Here is a 12,493-nt window from a genome sequence, read left to right on the forward strand (position 1 = left end):
AGAAAGCAGGAGAGGGGATGAATGTTAACTGTGTTAGCAGAACCAGGAAACCTATATCCCAAACTATCAGAGAAAAAACCATGAAGCAACTTGATTTTCACCACAGAACTCCCAAAGACTCAGGAACTGAGGGCACAGGAACCCCACAGCCATGGGGGGAAGGGACTATATATTAGAGATGGGTTCAATCTCTTAATGTGCAGTTAGGTATCCAGGCCCTCTCTCCACACCTGCTCGTCCCTCATCCCTCATCCCAGCAGAAAGCTATAAACAGAAAGCTGGTAAAACAGAGACCTGAAGATACTACCTTTGGATGTTCCACAAAACAGCCTAGCTAGATCAGTGAAGTTCCCAAAGGATAAAGCCAACACCTTCCCTCTGCACCCCTCCCCCTGGTATAAACATCCAAGAATCACAGGGTAAACGAGGAATTCCTCTTATATGAAGGAGAGACCTAAATAAACAGAAAAAAGTTACTTAAAAAAAACAGACTGGGTAGAAACCTAGTTCCTGTCTTCCTTCCTTCCTTCCTTCCTTCCTTCCTTCCTTCCTTCCTTCCTTCCTTCCTTCCTCTTGACTAATTTAGTCCCAAAGCCATGGGCAAGGTAAATATCTATGTAGGGGTTGGGGGCGGGGAGGGTATCAGGGCAGGGTGAGCAGGACTTCGGTAGGATGAGGGTAAGTAAGGGGTGGTGACTCTTGGTGTGACCCAGGTGTGCGGGGTTGCAGTCTGAGTATGGTGCGAAGGAATCCGTACAGGTATTGAGCTCATCCTTTCTTTCTCTCTAAAACCAAAAAGCATGATAAAGATTTCCAAAAACTACAAGAGACTGCAGGCATCTGAGGAAGGTGATCTTGCCTCGGGGTAGTGGATGGGGGACTCCTTGTACTTTGTACAAGGTGTACAAGTACACAAGTATACCTGGTACACTCCCTGTACCTCGTCCTTGGGGACCTTGAACACCAGAAGGACCAAGGCTCCACGGTGAAGGCTGACTTGTGTGGAAGGAATGGATCTACCCTGTTAGAACCAGCCATGCAGTAACACAGGAGGTACCAGCAAGAGAGGGATAGTTGCCGTACCCCTCCCACCCCCCGCCAACCTGCTCCTGAGGTCAAGCCCTGTGGAGAATCCTGAGCTGCTGTAGATTAGAATGTTTCTTCAGCCCCCGGCACCCCCTCCCGCCCACAGCCAGCAGCTTGCAGGAGGCCAAGCTGTGTGGGGGACACTGGGGGCTGAGCCTTGAGTGGGAATATGGAGGGTTCTGGAAGGTCCTCTGAATAAAGCCCCCAGTGGGGGAGACCTTGAAAAAAAAATATTCAAGAGAAAGTCTGCAAGATAAAATTGAAGAACTCTTATGGAGAAGACAAAGATAGAAAATAGAGGGGAAAAAGAAAATAAAATAAAACAAAAAAAGCCCTAAGATAATTAGATAAGACCAGGAGATCCAGCAGATAAATAAAAGGTACTCAAGAAAAAGAGAACAGAAAAATCAGAGGGGAGGAAATCCCCAAAGGAATACTTAAGAACATTACCTAGAATTAAGCGATGTGAATTTCTGGATTGAAACATCCCATCTGGGCCAACACAGTGAATGAAAACAGACCTACAAAGAAGGTGCATTGGCAAGGAAAGAAAAAAAAAAAACTAATCTAAAATAGGCTACATAGGAATTTAAGAAATGAAACAGAGGAGCACAGGGGCAGGGAGGGAAAAATAAAACCAGAAAAATTGGAGAGGGAGACAAACCATAAGAGACTCTTAACTCTACGCAACAAAGTGAGGTTTGTGGGAGGGGAGGGGTGGGGGGGGATGGGGGTAACTGGGTGAAGGACATTAAGGAGGGCACGTGATGTAATGAGCACTGGGTGTTACGTAAGACTGATGAATTACGGAACCCTACCTCTGAAACTACTAATACAATATATGTTAATTATTTAAATTTAAATAAAATAAAATACATTTAAAATAAAATAGGCTACATAGAGAAGCTTAAGAATCAAAATGATTTTAAGATTTTTTTTTTATCTGACAGAGAGAGAGAGAGATCACAAGTAGGCAGAGAGAGAGGGGAAGCAGGCTCCCCGCTGAGCAGAGAGCCCAATGTGGGACTCGATTGGAGAATTTCTTACCACCTAGAATCCCAAATATGGCCAAGCTGTTAATGAAGTATGAAAGCAAAGATATATTCGGGGCACCTGGCTGGCTCAGTCAGTGAGGCGTAGTACTCTTGATCTTGAGGTGTGAGTTCGAGCCCCATGTTGGGTGTAGAGGAGAAAAAAATCTTAAACAACAACAAAAAGAAAATAAAGACATTTTCGAGCAAGCAAGTTCTCCAAAAATTCATTTCCTGACTACACTTTGTCAGGAAGCTATTGAGGGACATGCTTCACCAGATATGAAGAAGTAGACCCAGGAGGAGAACATAGGATGAGACAATGCAACACAGAGAAAGGTGGGGGGAGGGAATCTTGGTGAGAAGTTGAGGGGAGGTCCTCAGAAGACAGCTGTGCATCAGGGCCAGAACAGCCAGGCCAGACCAGAGTGGGGCAGGCTCTTTCTGGAGAGTTGTCTCTAGAATGAAAACACAAGGACACCCAGAGCGCCTAGTACACTGAGTGAGGATTTCATAGTTGGAGGGGAGTTGGGGGCCGAATTAATCAGTACATGGAAAACAAATCATTCAAACAAACAAAAAGGTTAAGTATTAGCTTTGGGAAAGCTAAAAGTTCTCCCAAGAAAGGAGAAGCAATCACAGTACACAAGTGCACTATGACTCAGTTGTGACTGGCATTTACAAAGGACTTAATGAACTTCATAAGACTAAACAACCCAAACCAGGGCAAAGGAGGTGGGACAGGTGAAGGTGTAGTGGTGGTGATGATGCGTGGGAAGGAGAGATACATGTTCGTCTTCCCTAACGGAGAAGCCAATAGATAGTATCTGAAACAGATAAGTTAGTAAGTAGCAGTATAACTATGTTTTCACAACCTGCTGGAAAATAGAAAGGAATCAACGAAAAGAGTACAAAATGAGGAAGTAAAGTGGGGTAGAGGAAGCAAAGACACTACTATTTTTGGTTTTTGTAGAAAAAAAGAAAGAAGGAAGGAAGGAAAGAAGGAAGGAAGGAAACACAAGAGGACATAAGAAGAAAGCTTTACCCATTGGGAACAAAATGTTCAAATGGAAACTCATTTGAAAACTTGTTTTGAAGGCCTTTGTTTTAGAAAATTTGTCCCCCAGGTAGTGCTGGGGGCCTTACTGGCTGGACTCTTTCACTGACTGTTAGAAGTTTCTGGCATGTGGTGGGCTGCAGAGGGTGAAGACTGACCTCAGCAAATCTGTCCCCCAAGTGCTCATGAAGCATTGAATATTTAGACTTTGGGATGCTTTACCTGTGGGCCCTCTCTCAAAGCACACTTTCTCTTGCTTTACATGCAATTTTAACACTTTTGGTTATTTGAAAAGCAATAGATTATAACCCACTAAGCTCGAGATTAAGAAACACAAGATCTGGGGCGCCTGGGTGGCTCAGTGGGTTAAACCTCTGCCTTCGGCTCGGGTCGTGGTCTCGGGGTCCTGGGATCAAGCCCCGCATTGGGCTCTCTGCTCAGCGGTGAGCCTCCTTCCCTCTCTCTCTCTATCTCTTGCTTTCTCTGCCTTCTCTGCCTACTTGTGATCTTTGTCAAGTAAATAAATAAAATCTTAAAAAAAAAAAAAAAGAAACACAAGATCTGGGTGGAAGTTCTTTTCTTATATACAATGAAGTATATTCGTTTATGTAGTAAGTCATTCATTTCTCAACCTGAAAACTCACTGATAAATTCCTATTATCTCAAAGTACTGATGTGAAGTTTGTATTGGACAGAGCTCTTTTGGGTATAAGTGAAAGAATTTCAATTGAAACTAGTTTTTTGTTTTTGTTTTTAAAATAATGTTTATACCCAAAATAGGGCTCAAACTCACAACCCTGAGATCAAGAGTCACATGCCTCATTGACTAAGGCAGCCAGGAGCCCCCTGAAATTAGTTTAAACACAGCAAAAATATAAACAAAGAGTTGATACATGTGCTGGGATGGGTGTGGGAGCCCATGCAAGCTGTCAAGTCCAGGATTCAGATATTCAAATGACATCTTCAGGTTTGTCTCTCCTTATTTCTCAACGCTTTGCCTGTATGTTAGACCCTTTCCATGGGGCAGTGAGATGGCCTTGGGCAACTCCAGGTTCATCTTTTTTTTTTTTTTTTTTTTAATAGCATTAAGCTAACCCTCAGAAGAACTGCATTCCTGAGCACTCTGCAAAAGTCCCAGGACAGGTACTGATAGGCCCAGCTTGGGTCATGTGGCCATTCCCAAAAGCCAGTCATTGGTGGAGGGAGATGGAATATTCTGGTTGGTCAGGCCAGGCCTCAGGCTATGACTGACAGACCATGATGTCAGGTGCAAAGGTCAGATGAACACTTTATAATTGGTGAAGTATGGTACAAATGTAAGAAACACTTATCATCTGCCTGTAGCCAATCAAAAACTATTGGAAGTGGGGCGCCTGAGTGGCTCAGTGGGTTAAAGCCTCTGCCTTCGGCTCAGGTCATGATCCCAGGGTCCTGGTATCAAACCCCTCATCAGGCTCTCTGCTCAGCAGGGAATCTGCATCCCTCTTTCTCTGCCTGCCTCTCTGCCTACTTGTGATCTCTGTCTGTCAAATAAATAAATAAAATATTTTAGAAAGAAAGAAACCATTGGAAGGGAAGAGGGTCTGTGCTAAGCAACTCTAGCCTAAGACCAAAAAGAAGTGGGAGCTGATTAAGACAGAAGATAACAGGAAAGACTGTAAAAATCTTACATAAAACCTTCAGAAGTGCAGCATTCTGAGACACTGAGTGTACAAATAGCTTTACGAACTTTATTATACCCTGTTGTTACTAGTTTAGAAAAATTTTATATGCTTAAAAAAGTTAGTGCTTGGGCGCCTGGGTGGCTCAGTTGGTTGGACGACTGCCTTCAGCTCAGGTCATGATCCTGGAGTCCCAGGATCGAGTCCCGCATCGGGCTTCCAGCTCCATGGAGAGTCTGATTCTCTCTCTTACCTTCTCCTCGCTCATGCTCTCTCTCACTGTCTCTCTCTAAAATAAATAGATAAAATCTAAAAAAAAAAGTTAAAAAAAAAAAAAGTTAGTGTTTGCCTAAGTATTTAACGTGCTTTTCCAATATGACTTTTCTCAAAGTTCCCAGATAGCTGGTGACTTAACAGAAATTCTGTCCTGGGGGCGCCTGGGTAGCTCAGTGGGTTAAAGCTTCTGCCTTCGGCTCAGGTCATGATCCCAGGGTCCTGGGGTAGAGCCCCGCATCGGGCTCTTTGCTCAGCAGGGGGCCTGCTTCCTCCTCTCTCTCTGCCTGCCTCTCTGCCTGCTTATGATCTCTGTCTGTCAAATAAATAAATAAAATCTTATAAAGAAAGAAAGAAAGAAATTCTGTCCCGGCAAAAAGTCAATCTAATTGGGAAGAAAGTCTAGATTTATTACAAAACAGTATATAATGAGAACTAAATTAGTCATTTGTATGAAAGCTCTACATAATAATTAAGTTTTTGGTTCCAGTCTCAAACACAGAACATGAAATTGGGTGGGTCTTTTGAAGTAGGGTAATACTCGTGTTTTCATGTTAAGCTCATTTGGCCAGAACTTGCTACCCTAAAAATATACTCACTCTACCTACGTATAGGATGTAAACACCTCTCACTGCAGGTCTCTGCTTAATCTTCTGAGATCTCTTCTGTAGTTTCATCATTAGTAGGAGACCTGTTGGTGGACCTTGCTTTTGGCAGCACAAGGCAGAAGCAGGTGCTTAACACATAGATTTTCGTGCTGATAGTGCTTATCACAGCTGATGAAATGTTTACCCATTTTCCCATCTCACAAACAGCTCTGACATTAGATCTTCTTGTTGCTTCAGGACATTCCAGGAGCTTCCATTCAGAGATGGAAATCTCCTCCCCAGCTGATCTATAGGGCACCCTAATAGGAATGTCCCAGTGTGTGTGATCACCTATTGTCCCAAGTTATGACCATATTAGGTTGAAGAGCGAGAAGGAGGAAAGAGAAGGAAATGGCTAATACATAGTTCGTTTATGAGCTTTCCAGATGATAACTGTCCCCCTCAATCTATACCTCTGTCTTTGGGTTGCAGAGTAACCTAATTATTTTTTTTAAGATTTATTTATTTATTTTAGAGCTGGGGTGGGGCAGGCAGGAAGAGAGGGAAAGAGTCTTAAGCAGACTCTGGGCAGAGTGTGGAACCCAACATGGGACTTGATGCGGGAGACAACTCGGGGCTGGATCGCACAACTCTGAGATTACCCTGAACTGAAACCAAGAGCTAGGGCTTAACTGACTGAGCCACCCAGGCATCCCCAAGGTAACCTAATTCTTTTTTCTTTTTTTAAGATTTTATTTATTTGACAGACAGAGATCACAAGTAGGCAGAGAGGCAGGCAGAGAGAGAGGAGGAAGCAGGCTCCCTGCTAAGCAGAGAGCCCTATGTGGATCTCCATCCCAGGACCTTGGGATCATTACCTGAGCAGAAGACAGAGGCTTTAACCCAGTGAGCCACCCAGGCAGCCCCAAACTAACCTAATTCTTAATTTTATGGATCATTATTGCTCTGAATCATTATTTTATACCAACTTGTATATATCTTACTACTTCCTTGATGCTCTGGGCCACTTACATTCCTACTCATAAAAATTTATTTTTTTCCTTATATATATATATTTATTTCCTTATATATTATATATCATTGATATTGGAACAGTGTTGCTAACTAGACTACAGACCTTATTCAGGTTTTGCCATTATTTCCTTATAATATATATAATATATATTATATATTATTTCCTTATATATATTTATATATATATAAATAAAATTTTATTTATTTCCTTATATAGCTATTTAATAGAAAACAATATATCAATACTCATGGTATTCCTAATTACAATCAATATATATAGGACCAGTATATACCAATATCTATCTATCTATCATCTATTGATACATTGCTCAATCAATATAACTTTAAAAAAAAAGGGGGGTTTTGCAAGAGTCAATCCCACCGGTGAGAGGTAAGGTTGCAAAAAGAATTTATAAATTGGGAAGCCAATACCCATAGTTATGTACACATTCAAGTGTGTTACCACACCAGCAAGAGAAAGCAATTGGGAGAGAAAGTTGGAGGTGTGGGGAGGAGGTGGGTTAGTGGCAAAGGCAATGGCTAACTGGGGTGTAGTGGTGAGTGGCCATGAGAGAAAACAGAGGTAGAGCCCAGGGTGAATTCAGCAGCCCAACTGAAGGAAACTAGTTGTATTTGTTTAGGTCTCCATGGCAACCAAAGTACCTTAGAAACAGGAAATAGGCCAGGTGGAGAAATAAAGGAAGTGCAAATCTCTGAATTATAATATTCTTAACTGGACTTTAGGAGGGCTGGTTACAGAGTTTCTTTAAATTACCTTTATAGAAATCACTTGTTTCTAGTTTTAATGTTGTGAATCTTCCCTCTCCCCACCCCCACAAAATGTCTTTCTTTCTGGGCACATTAAGAGTTATTTCTGAAAGAAGGGGTAACACTGTATTGTGACTTTATTTCTACCCAGTTTTGGGTTCTGGAAAATAGATAAAATGCAAAGTGGAAATGACTGAAACACCCTTCTTCATCTTTTCAATTTCCTTTTTGTAACAGGTGAGGATCTGCCTCCCCTAAAAAGTTTATCCAGACTAGAGAAAATTTGGTCACAGCGACATTACTGCGGACATGTTAATACAAATACATCTCTGTCAACACAGATTTAAACTGCTCATCTCATCGCAGACTGGATACTTTCCCTTGGCCTACACTCTCTCCTTGACCATCTGTCCTTCTCTCTGGCCACCAGAATGGTAAAATGTTATTGTAAAATGTACACAAAATTTTAATGACACTCTGTTACCTAACAAGGGACCACACTTTTTAAACACAGCTAGAACCTTCCTCAATGTACCTTAATATTCTCATTTCCCATGACATTCTTTTTTTCTTTTTTATTATTTTTTTTAAATTTATTTGACAGAGATCACAAGTAGCCAGAGAGCCAGGCAGAGAGAGACGAGGAAGCAGGCTCCCTGCTGAGCAAAGAGCCCGATGCGGGGCTCGATCCCAGAACCCCGGGATCATGACCTGAGCCGAAGGCAGAAGCTTTAACCCACTGAGCCACCCAGGTGCCCCTCCCATGACATTCTTTATCCTTCTCCACCTACTTCTCCTCAAAGCCTCAGCTCAAAGCCACCACTTCTCCCAGGCCTTAGCTGCTTACATGTCCGCTTCCTCCATTAGAACGGAAGCCCACAAGGCTGCCTTCTGTGTGACCCAGTTTTTAAAACTCTCACTCCTCCATCTCTTCCCTGAACCTGTCATTCCTCCATCCATTCAACACCTATTGATTGTTTACTCTAGGCCAGGCGAAGAGTATAAATGAGTCATTTTCTTGTTTTAGTAATTGTAGAGACAATTTTAAAAAGAATAATGGTTACGTTTCTTGAGCACTTACTGTGTACCAAGTGCTATGAGAAATGTTATACATTTTTAAAAACTGCTTATTTTTGAAATAGTTACACCACAGAACACTGAAACAGCAGTACACAGAGTCCTATCTGCCCTTCACCCAACCTCCCCTAAAGGTAACATCTTATATAACTGAATGCAATATGAATGTGAGGACATTGACATTGGAACAATGTTGCTAACTAGACTACAGACCTTATTCAGGTTTTGCCATTTTCTGTATGCATTCATCTGTATGTGCGAGGTCCCATGCAATTTTAAATCGTGAACAGTTTTGTGGAACCACGACCACGGTCAGGATCAAGAACTGTTTTGTCACCACAGAACGTCCTTGTGCTAGCCCTTTACATTTTTAAAGATTTTATTTATTTATTTGACAGACAGAGATCACAACTAGGCAGAGAGACAGGCAGAGAGAGAGGGAAACAGGCTCCCTGCTGAGCAGAGAACCTGACGTGGGGCTCGATCCCAGGACCCATGACCTGAGCCGAAGGCAGAGTCTTTAACCCACTGAGCCACCCAGGTGCCCCCTTTACATTTTTAATTAATTAATTCATTTCAGAAAGAGAGAGGGGTGCATGAGAAGGAGGGAGGGGGCAGTGGGAAAGGGAGAGAGAGAATCTCAAGCAGACTCCACACTTGTGAACGAGGAGTCCAGTGAGGGGCTCATGACCCTGAGATCATGACTTAACCCAAAATCATGAGTCAGAAGCTTAACCGACTGAGCCACCCAGGTGCCCCTATCCCTTTACATCTGTGAGACACACACACATACACACACACACATATACACACACACAGTGTCTGTTCTCTACCACCACTGATCACTTCTCCATCTCTATAGTTTTGTCATTTTGAGAAGGTCATGCAAATGGCATCACTCAGTAGTTGACTTTTCTCACATTTTACATAGAAATTCATGATCCGTTTTGAGTTAACTTTGGTATATGATGTGAGCTTTAGGTCAAGATTTTTGCATATGGATGTCTAATTTCTCCAGAGCCGTTTGTTGAAAAGACCATCATTCTTCCTTTGAATTGCTCTTGTCTCTTTGTGAAAATGCTGAAGGGCCTATTTATGGGAGTTTCTCCTGGGCACCCTGATCTGTTCCATTGACCTATGTGTCTATCAGTCCACACCGTGTGGATTACTGCGGCTCTGAAGTGAGTCTGTAGCTACACTATTAGCTTTAACATGACACAGAGTGATTCCTCCCACTTGATCTTCCTTTTCAAAATTGTTTTAGCTATTCTCACTCCTTTGCTTTTTCATATGATTTTAGAATAAGCTTGTCTATACCTATAAAACATCTTTCTGAGATCTTGAATTCTAATAATTTTAAAAGTTTTCAGGGTACCTGGCTGGCTCACATACCTGGAGTATGTGAGTCTTGATCTCGGGGTCATGAGTTCAAGCCCCACATTTGGTGTAGAGATTACTTAAAAACAAAATATTGAAAAAATAATTTTTAAAGTTTTCTTCATCTGCTTTCAGCTCAGGTCATGATCCCAGGGTCCTGGAATCAAGCCCTACGTGGGGCTCCCTGCTCCGCAAGGAGTGTGCTTCTTTCCTCTCTGTCTGCCCCTCCTTCTGCTCATTCTCTCACTGTCTCTCTCTCTCAAATAAATAAATAAAATCTTTTTAAAAAACGTTTCTTTTTCATAACAGTTTCAGCTTTAACTTTTTTTTTTCAGTGTTCCAAGATTCATTGTTTATGCACCCCACCCAGTGCTCCATGTAATATGTGCCCTCCTTAATACCCACCACCAGGATCACCCAAACCCCCACCCTTGTCCCCTCTAAAACCCTCAGTTTGTTTCTGAGAGTCCACAGTCTCTCATGGTTTATCTTCCTCTCTGATTTCCTCCAACTCACTTCTCTCCATCTCCCAATGTCCTCCATGTTATTCCTTATGCTCCACAAGTAAGTGAACCCCTATGATAATTGACTCTCTCTGCTTGACTTATTTCACTCAGCATAATCTCCTCCAGTCCTAATTTAATCTTTGACAAAGCAGGAAAAAATATACAGTGGAAAAAAGGCAGTCTCTTCAATAAAAGGTGCTGGGAAAATTGGACAGCTATGTGTAGAAGAATGAAACTCGACCATTCTTTTATACCATACACAAAAATAAACTCAAAATGCATAAAAGACCTCAATGTGAGGCAGGAATCTGTCAAAATCCTAGAGGAAAACATAAGCAGTAACCTCTTCGACATCGGCCACAGCAACTTCTTTCAAGACATGTCTCCAAAGGCAAAGGAAACAAAATCAATAATGAACTTTTGGGACTTCATCAAGATCGAAAGCTTCTGCATAGTCAAGGAAACAGTCAACAAAACAAAGAGGCAACCCATGGAATGGGACAAGATATTAGCAAATGCCACTACAGAAAAAGGGGTGATATTTAAGATCTATAAGGAAGTCCTCAAACTCAACACACACAAAACAGATAATCACATCAAAAAATGGGCAGACGACATGAACAGACACTTCTCCAAAGAAAATATACAAATGGCCAACAGACACATGAAAAAATGTTTCTTTTTATTACTTATTCGACTGGATGTCACATAGATAGCCAGAAGGCCTCAATTTTTCTGTGTAGATAAGACAAGCCCACTTGCAGCATAATGTCCACCAAACCATCCCATACATTATCTTTACATGTGTTTTTCAAACTTCACAGTAAGCCTAAGAGGAAGATACTAGCACTATTTCCATTTTACAAATGAAGAAACTGAGACCTGGAGAGATTAAATAGTTTGCCCAACATCTCCTAGCTAGTAAGCAGCAGAACTGGGATTTGAACCTCAGCAATCTCATTCTAAAACACACACTCGTATCCTCTGTGCTTTGCTGCTTTTCTTTATAAACAGTTATTTCATGCCTTTTATGTTATTTCGTGCCTGTTATGTGCCAGGGACTGTTCTAGGTGCTGGGACTACAGCAGTTGTGAATAAAATAAAATAAAGCAGTGAATAAAACTAAATCCCTGCTCTCATGCAGCTTATATTTTAATTCACTTTGGAATGAACAGAATAATTATTCTTTTTTTTAAAAGATTTTTTATTTATTTTATTTGACAGAGATTACAAGTAGACATAGAGACAGGCAGAGAGAGAGAGAGGAGGAAGCAGGCTCCCTGCTGAGCAGAGAGCCCGATGTGGGGCTATATCCCAGGACCCTGGGATCATGACCTGAGCCAAAGGCAGAGGCTTTAACCCACTGAGCCACCCAGGCGCCCCCAGAATAATTATTCTTTTGTTAAAGTATTACTTTTTAAAAGCTGAAGAACATCTTTTAAATATTTTTTTAAAAAGCTTTTATTTATTTATTTGAGAGAGAATGAGAGAGAGAGAGAAAGAAAGCAAGCGAGCACGTGCATGCGCGATGCTGTGGGGAGGGACAGAGGGAGAAGGAGAAGCAGGATCCCCATTGAGCAGGGAGACCGATGCGGGACTTGATCCTAGGGCCCTAGGATCATGACTTGAGCCAAAGACAGATACTTAACGACTGAGCCACCCAGGTGCCCTGTTTTGTTAAAATATTATTTTATTATTGGGTTTATATTGGGGGCATGGCCACTCTTAAATATAGAGGCTGGGATCTCACCCCCAAAATCTGTCTGTTCACTGAATAATTTAACATAGTCCTACCAGTTTTCTGGAGTCTGGAATATCTTTCAGCTGGGATTCAGGAACTGGCTGGGAGATCCAGGGAAATGGTCCAGGGAAATGGTAAGCTAAGCCACCAAGGGGACAAGACTGTCTAGACTTTAGCTCGTCTGTGGTGGGAAATAAGGCCACATCTGCTCCCAACTAGTGTTCAAAGGCTTGGGAAATCAGGAACACATGCAAAGGGCTTGGACACTTGTCCAGTCCGAGAGTGGGCGATAGC

This window comes from Mustela nivalis (assembly GCF_964662115.1).
Source record: "Mustela nivalis genome assembly, chromosome: 9".
NCBI classification, from domain to species: Eukaryota; Metazoa; Chordata; class Mammalia; order Carnivora; family Mustelidae; genus Mustela; species Mustela nivalis.